We start from the raw sequence: 14,222 nt of genomic DNA, 5'->3' as shown, positions 1-14,222 counted from the left end.
TCAAAACTGGCATGTAGTTAAATTCATCTGAAGAATTGTGCGTGTTTATTAGTAATTGCTTTACTGATTATTTTGTTTATTTATTTTATTTTCAGTTATTCATTTGTCCATTCCTGTAGAAAATTTTCAAGGCCCCTAACAACTTATTTTTTCAGTCACCTTTTACCATGAGCAATGACGTCCTACAGGAGCACACAATTTTATAATTTAGTTATTACCAATCATTATTTAGCAACAAGTTATTAATCAGAATGTGATGACAGTTGCAGGGTTGTTGAAATACATTGCTTTAGGGTTTAACCTCATTGTGATGAAATTTCCTCTTTTTCATAAAGTCATAACTACTCTATATTAATGTATAATCTGTAGAATAGAGTAGAATCTTACATAATATAATAGAATAGAACAGACACCATTACATTTCCTTCTCAGGTCCTGGTAACTCTCTGTGGGGATCATTTGGAAATTTGGATTCCAACGAGTCTCGAGCCCTAGAGGAGTAGTTAGGGGGCTGTCAATTATTTCTAAGTTATGTAGGTCACTTATTGACCTACATAACATAACATATATGTTATCACCCAGTGTGCAAGGCTCTGTGTACAACTGTTTGGCACCTGACCTGTAAATTAACCACTTCTACCCTATCATGTACATAATTATGGCAATCAATCCCACACTCAACCTTTGTAGTCATTTCAACCACAACATCAAATCTTCCGTTCTGTTTTTGTTTGCAATGAACTATTAAGTCCTCCAGTTTCAACCAAATGGTAATTGCTCACGAAAGCAACGCTGTATGCTTAGTCATCCATCATATATGACAGATTCGGAGAAGGAGACAGGTATCAGATGTATCAGCCAAGGACTAGAGTTGGGTGTTGGTTTACATTTTTCGTGCCTTGGAGATGTGGAGAATATCACCTTGGCATTTGTCGCTCTTAACCCCCCCTCCACCCACCCATCCACCCTTCTCCCCCTCACTTGACTGCTTGGGCAGCGGCCATAAACAAGTCAATCTCCATCGTCTCAACACATTGGATTAGATTTATCCGCTTAAGATAGATTGTTATCCCAAAGAGCGAGAGTCTCGCTTGATGGGGAAATTAATTTTACGATGACTGGTTTACTTGATCAGGGTTGCGGGGGAGGTGGGGACTATAAATGTATCAACTCCGGGGCATGGAGAGCTGAAAACAACAGTCCTTGTTTTTGATTCAGACAAGTTGTCTCTCTCCTCCGCAGCATTATACATGGTGTTGTCTTTGGGTCGCAGAAACTAGAGTAATGACTTGACTGACAGTCATTTGTAAAGCGCCAGCAACTTGTCAAAGGTGAAAAGGCCTGCACCTCGGGTTAAAGAAAGATTGACAGTGAAAGATATTGTGTTTTCACATCTGTCTGTCTAATGTTAAAGTGAAATTGACCATTCTGTATGCAGAATTATAAATAGGTTCCGTGGTCAGAAGTAGAGTACAACTTAGCCTGAATCGAAATTCTGTCCATGGAGGAGAAAAATCCCTCTAAAATAGCTAAGCTGTCAGCCCACCCAAATCTAGAGTGTTAAACTGATACGGCAGTTATTGGATTGCGTTACAATGGAACTGACCTCAGTCTATTGAGCAACAAAATCCAGTCTAAGCCTAGTCCTTAGTGTAAATTCATCTGACAAGCATTACTTAAAACCTTTCTTGCACATTAAAGACCAAGATGATTGATTTTCTACCTGTGTTGCTTTTTGGATTCTGAACCAGACAGTTTAAAGCTGTTACACAACAGAAAAGTCACTTTAAGAAGTTTATTTTTTCTTTTTTTTTTTTTTATCCCCACCAAGATGAACACAGAACCCAATAAAAAAGAAATCCTGCCAAATATATCACCTGATTTGCTTACATAGCCACTCGCATAATGCTCAAGGCCAGTTATACAGGCAGTGCTGATAGAAAATGTATCACTAAAGTACCCTAAGTTCCATAAACTCTAACACAGTGTCACAAAGGGGCTGTCAAGGACTGAGCTTGAACAATGTTAAAAAGCATGTTGCAATATTTAATAGGTCGTGCCTATACAGACAACTGATACTCATACTTTGCATGATGATAAATAGCACAATATGTAGATATCATTGTCAGTTATTAGATGCTAACACAACCTAACGCAACTCATCATTAATAGCTTTAATAGCAAATCGTTTTTAAATAGCTTTCCAATTAATCTTTGTTAGCCAGTAAATCAACCCACTAATATTGTTCAGATTAAAAAAAAAAAACCTACAATAAAAGAAAATGTAAGTAATTTATAAAATAAATGAAATATTCAATGCTAATTAGTTTTGTAAAGTCAGAATAGTCCCTGCAGACTGTGTAGCAAGGTACACAGATAAACACTTACATCAAAAGGTTTGCTTACATTATTCATCCGCAGCAAATGCATATTGATACTGCATAACCTTCAACATCCATAGTTGGATTTGCATTGTATTTACATAGCAAATGCCAATCAGAGCTACACTCTACATGACCCCACGCACATATGAACGAAAACATACCTCTGGAAGTGTATAAAATACTGTAGAAATGTATTGTCATTGTCGTACAGCAAAGGAAAACATTTGCCAAGTGAGGCTTTTTTTCATAGCCCTCCAACTGTCAGGAGTATTAATAGGCAAACTTGTATCTTAGCCTGGCACTCAGGTTTTCTGTCTCGGATCTTTCTTATTGAAGGACAGTTGCTTTATAGACTCCCCTGTTCTGTTGGGCAACAAAGTTCAGCCATGATAGGCCAGTGAGGCAGGCTCTTGATAAATCCTACCCTTGCCCTCATTCATCAACAAGTGCTGCTGTATTACTATTATAGCTTGTGCCAAGAATATGAAAGCACAAGGTTAGATGCAGAACAGAATTGTAAATCTAATAACAAGTGTCATCCAATTCCATTCAAAGATTGAGTGATTCAAAAAGAAAAAAAAGAAAAAAGAAAAAAGAAAAAAGCTCCTGCTTGAGCATAAAAGGTGAACATATTATTGATTTAAAAAAAGTCAAGGCTCATCCATCAAAAAATGTGATGTGATGTTTGGATGTGCTAGGAATGACATAATGTTTCCACAGTTAGCCTATACTCTTGATAAATAAGAATATTATCCAAATAATTGCTTTGGTGAAAGTAAGGTAGCCAGACATTTATGATCTACAGTACATTGTGCCTCTAGATACACAACTAGCTATCACTCCCACTGTGTTTTCTCATAGCCAGCAGTTGAGGGCAATAGTTCACATAACAGTAATTTCATCAAGTTCCTCCATTGTTCATTGTCACAATACCACCACTTTTTTTTAGCCTATAAATCTACATGCCAAGGCTGTATCAAATTATTCTCTTAGAAAATGGAGCTGGGTATAATTTGCAGGTATAAATCACAATCACGGTTACTCAATCAGACACATGACGTGTTTGAGTGCAGGTAAGAAAACAGATATGCTGACTGCAGTAGTCTGTCTCTGTGTCTCAGAGAATACTGTTGTTGGATGCTAGATGTTCTTGTCTGCAGGGCTAGGTTGTTCATCAGAAGGTTTGGGTTGCTGCCACAAAAGCAACTTTTCTCAAAACACAATTGGTCATAGTCATCTTTTTCCCTGGGCTATTACTGTTATTCTTTTATGTAGCCTTACATTAGAGGACCGTGCACTTGACTTTGTTATCAGGAGCCTTTTATAAATTGTTGTGCAAGTTTATGTCTCGACAGTGACGTGGATATGAATTAATCACATCTTGGAATCATTTCATGAACTGTGTCATAATTACACGTGGAATATGAAGGTTACTGTTCCAACTTTGCTTACTTTAACAAGCTGACTTTGAAGTAAATGAAGTCAGTTTGCCTACGTGGAGAAGATGTGCCTTTGATAAAAAATTAAACAATTAAAAATTAAAAAATAAATGGCAGATGATGTGCCCCCCAACAGACATGCATACACACACACTGAAGCCCTGTCTGACAACAAAATCAATATAATATGCCTTCAGGGACTTATAGTGTGTCTGTGGCTCTTAGTAATGAGTTTATAGTGACCTTACTGTACATGGTTGCATTTTTTATGGAGTTTGTGCCGATATTAACCTCACCAGGAGGTATATTGGGATGGCAGTTGTGACCTATAACCCACAGGCATCGGTGCTGGAATGTACAACGTTGAGGTACTTGTGCACAAACACAATATTAACAACTATAGTTACAGGTTACTTTGCTGATTCCAATTTTAAAAGCCCATAATGAGCTTTTTAGTTTTTAAATTTTATATTCAATTACATTTCTGACCGCAACACCTTTAACTGTATTGTGGTATTTTTGATTTTAAGATCTGAATTCCTCCATCCACCACACTCCACACACACACACACACACACACACACAATTATATATATATGTTTTTTTTCTTTCTTTCTTTTATTTTTGTACCATTCCTCACATTTTCATTCATATATTTTTTTGAAGTTGTAAATATGCTGATGGTTATGTCATTGATATGTGTATGTGCCAAATATGGTCTTTCATGATAACATAGATTTAGGAGCACACACATAGACTCGTGTAGTCTCTCACATGCAGTCTTATTCTCACAGTTTACCATCTGAAAATAATTACCAAGTCAGACTCAAACACACACACACACACACAGGCATACACACATCACAAATCTTCCTCTAAAATAGCCATGTCCAAGTACACATTCCTGCAGTGGACTTAGGGGTGGAGGGGTGGTGGTGGGTGGTGTTGATCCAGGAGAGTTGGGAGAGTGGGACCTCGCTGACTGACGTCACCCCCCTTCACACCTCTCTCTCTCTCCCTCTCTCTCTCTCTCTCTCTCTCTATGTCTTTAGTCTCCTGTTTTTCTCTGCCTGGTGTTTTAGTCCGTGCTCAGGTCTCGGTCTCGGCAAAGAGAGAAAGAGAGAGAAAAAGAGAGAGAGAGAGAGAGTGGGGGGGCAGACAGATAGACAGACAGACAGACAAAGAGTGAGTGAGAGAGAGAGAGAGGGAAGGAGGGAGAGAGAGAAAGAGAGGGAGAGAGAGAGAAGGGGAGAGCGAGGGAGGCTGTGTGTCCCAGCCACACCGCACTCTCCAAACACAACCACAGTCTCGCCACGTTCAGTTCAATGAAGATCTAACGAGCACAACACAGAACGATCCAAACCAGAGAATATATTACACGCGCTTTACGTGCGCGTTTGACGTCCTCTCTCACCGAACATCGTTACTACCGGACAACTCCAGGAAAGAAGCGAAATAAGAGCAAAACAGAAGGGGGGGAAAAAAGGACGAAGAAGAAAAAAGAAAAACCCCTGAGGACGGATTTTTTTTCCTTCACGTTATTTCATTTCTAAAAAGGACTCGGCTTGTCATTACTGGATGTAAAAAATAAAATTCAATAAACTCTCGACTTCTCTTTGTCGAAGAAGAAGAAAAAAGGAGAGACCGAGTTTCAAAGTGACTGCAAAATGGTGATAAGGTAAGATTACTGTGAGTTTGGAGATTGTGACAGTTGGAAGTGAAGTCGCTGCCGCAGTGATTTCAGGTGTGAGAGGAGCCTCATGAAGTTGGTTCAAACACATAGCCGTGACCAGCTAAACACATATCGACTGCTTTATTTCTCCTAATGTATATAGGGCTATATACTTGGATGGTTTATTCAGGGATCTGACCGTTTTATTTATGCGTCAATAATTGTTTTACGCACAGTTTATTATTATGTACGCGCGCAGCCTGGAAGAGATACAGTAGCGCTTTCACAGCCACATTACAGTGTGAAATACGGCTTCGATATAAATTAAAACTAAATAGCTCCATTCACTGGTTAACACTCTGTACTGATTATGAACCTTCACATACAGTATAACTGCATTTATGAATGTGCAGGTGGATTTTTGTTATGGTGTGTTGTTTTTCTGTTGAGGGTTGGAGAGAAGCGATCAGTGTCCAAAGCGTTTTGGATATTTGTTATATAGCTAAATTATAACCGCATATCATAAGAAATATGTTTGGTAGTTTTAAAATCAAGGTTGTCTTCATAATTCGCTGCATTTGATTTATTCTCCTTTATTTGATTAAAAAAGAAGAAGACAAAAACAAAAAACCGACCGACTCAAGCGTGTTATTTTAAGCTCACTTTAAGCTGGGGCTGTATACTGTTCATTTAGTGCAACCTTTTTAAAGTTGTGGAAGCCTCGCCAGACAGAGTCGATTGTGAAGAATTTCAAAGTGCATTCCCACCACAACTCTCCAGCGATCCCTCATCTTATCTGTCTTATTTTTAGAGCGCTTGAAATATAAAAAAAAAAGTTGTCTGGGTTTTTTTTAAAGAGCTCACATAGTTTCTGTATTTAAAAAAAAAAAGAAATAAGAAAACTCTCAGTCAGTCGAGAAGGAAGGCATAGAGTCAGTCTGTCACGCAAGCAATCTGTCAATCAGGTGAAAGTGAACCTTCATTTCCAGTAGAGCTGTGTACACCACCTGTGCTCAGTGTGCCTGTTGGGCCACTAGGGGACTCATTCTCTCCTGCCAGTGAGGGGAATGCAGGAGAAAAGGCCTACAGGCCGAGAAGGAGGAGTGCCAGGAACTATGACTTAAGCTCAGGACTATAAAATATCATCATTTTATCATAAATGGACCCAACAATCTCAAAGTATCTGGTTAGATGTGCATCAGCTTGTTGAAAATTGATATTTTGTGGTGTGTTATTCATGTCAAGAAGCGTCATGATGCAAAAATTCTTGGATGAAAGAATGTTGGATGTGTATTCTTTTAAAGTCTGACCATAATTGTTGTGACACATTGCTGTCTGAACCAAATGAAAATGCAGTGGTTGAGGGTGGAGTAGGCTATTCAGGTGTTCAATCGGCCAGTAAGTGTGTGTGTGTGTGTGTGTGTGCGTGTGTGTGTGTTCAAGCATGCAAATCAGTGTCCATGTATGTTTGTCCAAGCAATTCCCAGTTTACAGCCAGTAAGCACTCCGTTGGGGCACACCCCAGCACCTCCACTGTCTTATGTGTTTTACAGTTCCTGGCTCCAACAATTAGCACTTGCCCAATTTTGACAGAGAGCAATTAACGCTGTCACCACACATTCGATTTCCAATTTTGCTGTTGCGACAGCAGCGCTCAAAAGAGGAGACAAAATGGATATGTACTAAGGTGGTGCTCAGTTTAAGTGCTACTATCCAAAGGAGCCAAGTGTCTCAGTCATGGAAAAACGGTACTGACGCTGCCATCTTCTCTCAAATTCCATTATTAAATCACCCAAAATAATATGTGAGAAAGCTTTATGTAAATTTTGAAAAGGTAATAGTCTATTACAGTTTTTTAAGAGATAAACGGGAAAGGAGCCAAGCTATTCTGTGTCATCCACAGTGTGTGTATGTGTATGAAGGATACAAACAGTCCATGGCATGCAAGCCATTATATTGAAAAATGATATAATGGTTTAGAAAAAGCCTATAAGGGAGATAGGACATTTTTTGTGTGCCTCCTGATTTACCTTTTTTCTTCCTTTTTTTGTTCCTGAAGCACATTCAAAGAGCATATTCCACATTTTTGACAGTGTCTGGAAGGGACAACGGGATATTTCCAAGACTGAATGCTACAGAGAAGTCAACAATGTCTTTCAGATGTCCTTTTTATTGGTATTATTTTTTTCCAATGCGCGCTCACCTGGCTAAGTGATTTTATGAGTGCTACTACACATGTGGTCTAAATGTTAAGCTCATAGACATAAGCTCATTGGCAGCAGTACATTATAATGTAACAGCGGCATCTTGAAGGACTACGGAAGCTTTGAATATGTCCTTATCCAAGTCTTCGGCACAAAGCCAAGCCCTCTTAAAACAAGTGTGCCTGCACCTCACAGCCCCATTGTCTTACCACAGCCAAGCAGCTCTGACTCACTGGTCTATTTTCAAGAGTAGAAAAAAAGAGAGTGAGAAAAAAAAGTTTGTTTCCTATCTGTGAGTGTGTGTGTGTCTCTGTGTGTGTACACATGTGCCTGTGTGTGAGCAGTACTTCAGGAATTCCAAGGCCAGGGCCCCTATTACGAGTGTGGAATGAGAAATCAACACTTACATTACAAAAATGGATACGTAAACACAGAGGCCACAATTATCAGGCGCCGTGGTGTTGGAACTGGAGGAGATGGAGTGCCAATAGGTCTGTTAGCAATCACCCCCCCTCACTGCCTGCCCTCTGTAATCCAGTGGGTGTATTCTACCTTATTTTGTGCCAGCAACAGCCCTTAACAACTACCCACTGACTGGCAGGCCGGCTGGCTAGCTGGCAGGATGGGTGGTTGGCGGATGCAGGGGAAGTTTGACTGGTAAAGGTCATATTGGGGGGAAAAAAGTCATGGCAATGATGCTGAGTATAGGTGAGAAGATGAGAAGGTAGTAAGGTGTATGCCTGTGTGTTGTGCTGTGTAATATATAGGAGTATATGTGCATGTGTTTTGTATATTTTGCACTTTATTTTCTTCATGTTAATCAACCGGTGAGAATGCTTGTGCATCCGGGGCCTCCAGCCGACTACAAAACCACTTCACAGAGGCAAGCTTGATGCATTGTGACAAATGAGAAAGCAGTTTGATTTCGCACAACACTGAGCTGCACCGCAGCATAATGAAGTGATCATGACTTTACCCTTGGTTCACTTTGGCCCCAGTCCCGCTGTGTTTTTCCCCTCTATTCAATCGCTTCACTCACTTATTTACTTGGCAAGCATTTCCTCCTGTAACCTTTGGTACTGCATAACTAGCGTCAAGGGTGGGTTGCTTGATAAAAAACACCGCTACGGGGCATTGGTTTTACACATAGGGGAACGCTAGCAGTTTTTATTGATATTCAAGTTGCCACTGGTTTGGAATAATAATAAGCCTATTTTCACGCCCAAGCAAAATCACCTCTACTGTCCATCACCCGTCAGGGCAGAAAGCTGAGGCGTACATATTGTTTGGCAGTGGAAGGAGCACAGGGCTACAGCTGAGCTTGTTCTTTCCTGTTGACTCTCATTCTTGCTTTTTGTGTCATGTTTTCTCCGTCTGTCATTTCTTACAGTGTGATGTTTGTCGTTTAAGCAAAGTATGACAAAAAACAGCCCCCCCTCCCTCTCCCCTCCGCCTTCCCCATCCTTTCATCCTGATTCCACTACACGTGTCTCCTTCAGTGAAATTTGTTGCATGTGCTCTAACACACAAAGCACAGTGTCACTTCCAACATGGTTCATCTTAGCGCTGGGTACAACGTAGACTGCTTCGCCTTTAGGCTTTGCCTCCAGGCTTTACGTACGGGGAGAGTACCGATGTGTCAGAAACAGGGAGGACTGCTTTTCCGCCGCAGCTGTCCTTTGCTTGCAGATTGGGTTTCAGCAGATATGATGGATGCCAAACGCCTGTAGCCAGTTGTGAAGACATAGAGGGGGGAGGGAGCACGCTGGTATGGATTTGGATAGGGGTCAGCAGCACTGGCAGAGGATTGGAATTCTGCCCTTGACCTCCATTTTGGACAACACCCCCACCCACCCCCCCACACACCTCACAACTAACAGCCTGTCACTATTTGCTGTTTGGCAAAGTTGGGACTAATTACAAGAAAAGTAGAGACAGAGTAAGTAGAGTAAAACATAATAAGCCCAATTTCAAATGTGGAACTGTAACAACAAGAAGACGTTGAGAGGTATAAAAAGGTAGCTTGGTGATATTTTTTTAGGACTTCACTCTGATTATGTTGCAACCCAAAACATTATTTCTTTTTATGCCCTTCCCATTGTCTCATTTTCTCTTATCTTAATTTTTGGGAGACTGAGAGCAGAATCCACTGAGGTTCATTTGAATAACTGGCGGAATGAGGAAATAAAAGCTGGAGGAAGAAATGGAAGTGGCGGGCGGCTCTGTGCATTCATGTCACACAGCTTTATCAAATTATTCCACAATAGCAGCCACACAAGTGATGGAATTTCAATTAAAGTATGACAGTTTTAGAATTTGTTTCTACTCGCAAGAGAGCCAGTGGGGGTTGTGTTTTATGAGTTGGGGGGCAATGGAGTGGACGGTGGGGAGGGTCTCACACAGGAGACATATTTTCCAGTCTATATTCTCTATCTAACCACCTCCCCATTCATCCCCCCACACCTTCATCCTCCATCCTCCATCAAAAGGCAATGACTTAGCTGAAATACTATTGTTCAGAGGCACTCAGCGGTTAGAGCCAGGAGCCGGGCAAAAACGCGGTGTTACGATAAAGGTCTTTGTGGTGAGAAGTCAAAAATTGAGCCTTTAGTTGATAGGCTCTTTCCAAGAACAATTACACTACCTGCTGTGCCAAATAGAAGGGTGCAAGAGTTAAGTGCAAGGGAGCAGTGCTTAGCTCAGACTGGTGGCTAGCTCGTAAACTGGGAAAGAGCAACGTGTATATGACCATCAGGGACTGTAAACTGGTTTGGGGCTGAATTTGTAACACACGCTAGCTCACAAACACTCACGCACACACACGAGGATACATGCAGACACACACAGCGAGGTGAAAGACTATAAATATGGGGAAACTAATCCTATGAATAGATAAAACAAACAGTGTTTGTTACTGCAGCAACTCTGCAGAAAATTAATTGCATAAAAGAAACCCAAAATAAGACCTAACTTTTATCTTAAATTCATTTTTATATTTTTGTCCATTAGCATTTCCCAGACTCACATTGGAACTGGCAAAGAGGAGAAAATTCCATTAAAAAGTGCAGTGACATTGCCACATAGCAATTTCACGAATGAGGAATGCATTTAATAGTGGATGGATTTTTCATAATTTGGAAGTGTTTCCCCAATTTGTGCCATAATTCTTGAAGTGGTACGTGTTGTAATGGGATCCAGTGCCTCCAATCTGCTCACAGAGTCTGGTATCCACATGTCCACAGAGAGAAGTTTAAACATGTATGGATATCCCACATGGAAAGCAAGAAATATAGTGCAAAGAAAAGCAGGGAATTGGGACAGATTAACATTGACATAGTGTAAATATTTATTCTTTATTATTCCTCATTCATCTTTCCCTATTTTGAATTCAAATTTAAATTCCTGCATCACTGCAAGGTTAGGAGTCAATGTTTAAATTCTGTGTAACCCCGGCAGTCTCTCTCTACTCAATCTGCAATTATAGCTAGCTGCTTTGAAGAAGCCAGGCGGAACTAAAATGACTTTTCATGTCCGGTATAATGACTGCCATTTGGAAGCGGACATGGAGAGAGAGGGCGGGAGAGATAGAGCTACAGAGAAGAGAGTGAATGGAGACGGAGGGAGGGGCAGAAGGAGGGAGGAAGGGGGACAATCAGTGGATGAAAATGGCTTAGGTCACCTCTGGTTCTGACCAGACGGTCCAAACTAACCGCCTTTCCTTCTGTCATTCCCCACTGATGAATCTCTCACATTTTGGTCTTTTTCTTTCCTCCCTCTGCTGCTCACTGAAACTTTCACCCTCTGTCTCCATCTTTTCTGCCATTGGTCTCCATTCATTTGCCATCAACGGAAGCTTAGCAGCTTTAAGGCGGATTACAAGATGAACTGCACGAAGAGAGACGCCGTATATTCTCTTTAGGGTGGGCCACTACTGCCAAAGGCCAGAGCTGAGTGCCGTCACCTGGGCTAGCAGCTGGCTATCTTTTACACTTCCCTCGCTAATGAGGCCTGACAGTTGGGGCTGAAGTTATAGCGCAGGCTGGATGCTGTGTTGGTAATCTATTATTTAGACTCTCGTGGGGAGGCTGGTCTCAAGAATTTCATGCATGCATTTTGCAAAGCAAATGGTAGCCCGGGGGGAATACAAAGCTCTGTGTGGGAAAGAAATGAGCGAGTATTAGACATTAATGTGAGTTGCAGTGCTTCCTTGTCCTGCCTATTTCAAACCTGCCAAGACCTGAAAGGAAACTTTTTTTTTTGTATTTTGTCATTTTTCTCATCATGCAAAAAAAGTAATGTTGCTCATACAGATGTGCTTCAAGAGGTGCGAGCAATGCTGACTCAATTCAACGCTTAGGTCGTCTTTGTCTTTTTCATTCAGCGTTTCTTCCTTTCTTCCTTCCTTCCTTTATTTCCTCGTGATATTTTAGGGATGACAGATGAAGGTTGTGCTTGTGTCTTCAAACAGCCGACACAGAAGAACGGGTATATCTTTCCATTCCCTTTTCATGTATATTTTAGGAACTATTTCAGAGGGGTTTCGTAGAGTTGCATCACGCTGTTATAGATAACACTGCTCAGACAGCCCTTGTTTATATTTAGTCAGGCTAGAACACTATGGCGCACATGACCCTACCACTGTATTTATAGAATAATACCAGTGGGCTGGCTGCTAAGGCGGTTTTTAAAACAACCATTTCCCTAAAGTCTTATTCATTTACGTTTAGCATCAAATTATTAGAAAAGCACAGCAGCGTAGCACCAGTCATACAAATCAGCAAATAAGGCAATGAGGCATCTGTATCCGCTAACTTTTACGGCCCCGTGAACCCACTTGAGAATTAACTATATTTGGACCTGTGTATAGGCAAATCTACTGGGACATGACATGGCAACAGTTAAACATAGAGAGGCCGTTTTAGCCAGAGCTCTTTAGCAGACTTGGGTTACTCTAAAATGAAGTTCATGCAGAATGGATCAAGATACCACAAATAGCTCAGAGTTATAGCTAGCATAAATAAGCTACACATACCAAATCCCATGAAGTCACCAAGTTATTCATAACTCCACATGTAATGCAGATCCGCATCATGATAATTTAATGTTTGCGATTTGCCACAGCGTGAAATCGGCCATGTGACGAAGAGATGAACTGCTCCACTCGTCAAGTCATGAGAGTTCAGAGGGAGAGAAATTGGCCGTGTCATACTGCCATTCAACTCACTGGCGTAATCATGAGTATTTACAATGACCTGCCTCAACATCCAGATACAAATTCTACGGGTGCAAACTTCAGAGGACACCATAAACCATCCATGTAATCCCCCAAAACTCACAGGCTATACAGTAAACTAGAATTTAGGTGACCTCTAATACAAAGATTTTCCACTGAATTTCTCATGCTGTTCAAGGGAAGTCCATGTCAGGTGTAGGGCAGTGTAACCCAAGCCGCCACACTTAATCCTCCACCTAGCACTACCTTGTCCTTGCATGTGTTCTCCTGTCGATCTACCCTAAAGAAACATTCCAGGAGAGTTTTCTGTAACTGGACACCGTCATGTCTTGAGTGCGCATTTGACAGTGAGAAAGGGAAAGTTTCTTGGAATTGGAATGCTTGGATACGGCCTTCTCCTTTTACCAATCTGTGAAAGTTTAACATAACACGCTCCTTGGGTTACCCCGACGTAACCCAACAAATAACCCAAGAGACCAAATCCTAGACAGCAAAGGCTAATGTGAGGGTTGATTGAAAATGGAATGACAATATGTTGTGCATGCGTGACTGTGTACAGGTATGGAGTGTCAGAGAAAGATAGGGGGGGGGGGGATTACATCAGTGGATGGTGGATAAGGGGTTGCTAACAGACACATAGACATAAATATACACATGATTAGAGGGACTTGGAGTTGAGATGCAGGTATCTGGAGGAGAGTGAAAAACATGCATAGCAACAAAACAAACAAGGGGAATACAGGGAAGACATTACACATACTCTTCTAAGTACATCAAGAGCCACTTAAATACAAATGGATAGTTTGAAAGCACCTCAGGAGAGACAAGTCTATTCAAATCCCAACATCATAGCAATTGTTAAAACTGAGATTTAGATATACTGTGACATGGCCTACTAACTCTACGTGTCAGCCATATTGGATGGCTTGCCTCAGGTCTAGACAAGGAAAAAGGTGTCAATTACAGCGGTATTAACTCAGACAGAAAGCTAATATGCATCAAAAGTGTAGATAGATGGCAATTTAGCTGTTGATGCTGGCCGTCACCCTTCAAGCTTTTAAAATTGCAAATGGATTTTCCTTTTGCCATAGCTGATTTTTTTTTTTTATTCCCATTCCTGTGACACTCCAAGAAGAGTGTGTGTATGTGTGTTTTACAGTACTGGTCTCCTTTGTGTCACAGTCTATTGAAAGGTTCATTTGGTAAACATGAAAACACATTACAATGCAATCCCTTCCTTCCCTTTCCTTCTGCTCTCTCTCTCTCTGTCCCATCTTCCCACCCTCTGTC

The 14,222-nt window shown here is 41.0% G+C and overlaps 1 protein-coding gene across 2 annotated transcripts in view; it reads left to right on the top strand.

Annotated features, from left to right (window-relative positions):
• The first annotated feature begins 5,068 nt into the window (after window positions 1-5,068).
• Window positions 5,069-14,222, top strand: part of LOC128384288 (receptor-type tyrosine-protein phosphatase delta) — a 135,278-nt gene continuing 126,124 nt past the window's right edge. For both annotated transcript variants that reach the window (XM_053343839.1, XM_053343838.1), the window contains exon 1: window positions 5,069-5,501. The gene's annotated coding sequence lies outside the window, so the exon portion shown is untranslated. The remainder of the gene's footprint in view (window positions 5,502-14,222) is intronic.

This window comes from Scomber japonicus, chromosome 22 (assembly GCF_027409825.1).
Source record: "Scomber japonicus isolate fScoJap1 chromosome 22, fScoJap1.pri, whole genome shotgun sequence".
Lineage (NCBI taxonomy): Eukaryota > Metazoa > Chordata > Actinopteri > Scombriformes > Scombridae > Scomber > Scomber japonicus.
The sequence above is the reverse complement of the archived record's forward strand: the minus strand, read 5'-3'. Positions and strand labels throughout refer to the sequence as shown.